A 539-nucleotide genomic window follows, 5' to 3' on the forward strand; every position below is an offset into this window, starting at 1 on the left:
CGCGTGGCCTGGAAACGACAGTCGTTATTTCACGGGGTGTTACACCTCGTTCCAGCTTACGGAGGTACCATGTATGTTACTTTGTGGGTGATTATTTTGGGTGATTATTTTTTTTGTTTTTATGTATGGCTGATAATTTAGACAACCCATTAGTGACTGGGTTGGAGCAATTGCCGTTAAGTGTCTTGCCCAAGGACACTTACGCCCACAATGGTAGCAGCGTCGAGCCTTGAACCCGTGGGTTACCTCTGGGTTACAGGCCCGTGCGATAACCACTATACCACGGCGCCGTACACTGCTTTCATTATGGTGATCGAAATTAAATACATTGTTGTAGCACCTTACAAAGTTACACATGTATTAACTTATAAGCTGGCATGAGGTTGAGGTATATGAAACAGAACACTCGTGCTATAACAACTGTTGTTGCCCTGCCACAGGCGGATTTTCTCTGCCAAATATACAGAAGGCACTGAATTAAAACCTTTTTAATATAACTGTGAGACAGAACACACAAACTAGTTTCTGCAGGTATAAAC

Source organism: Ciona intestinalis, chromosome 6, assembly GCF_000224145.3.
Source record: "Ciona intestinalis chromosome 6, KH, whole genome shotgun sequence".
Taxonomy (NCBI): domain Eukaryota; kingdom Metazoa; phylum Chordata; class Ascidiacea; order Phlebobranchia; family Cionidae; genus Ciona; species Ciona intestinalis.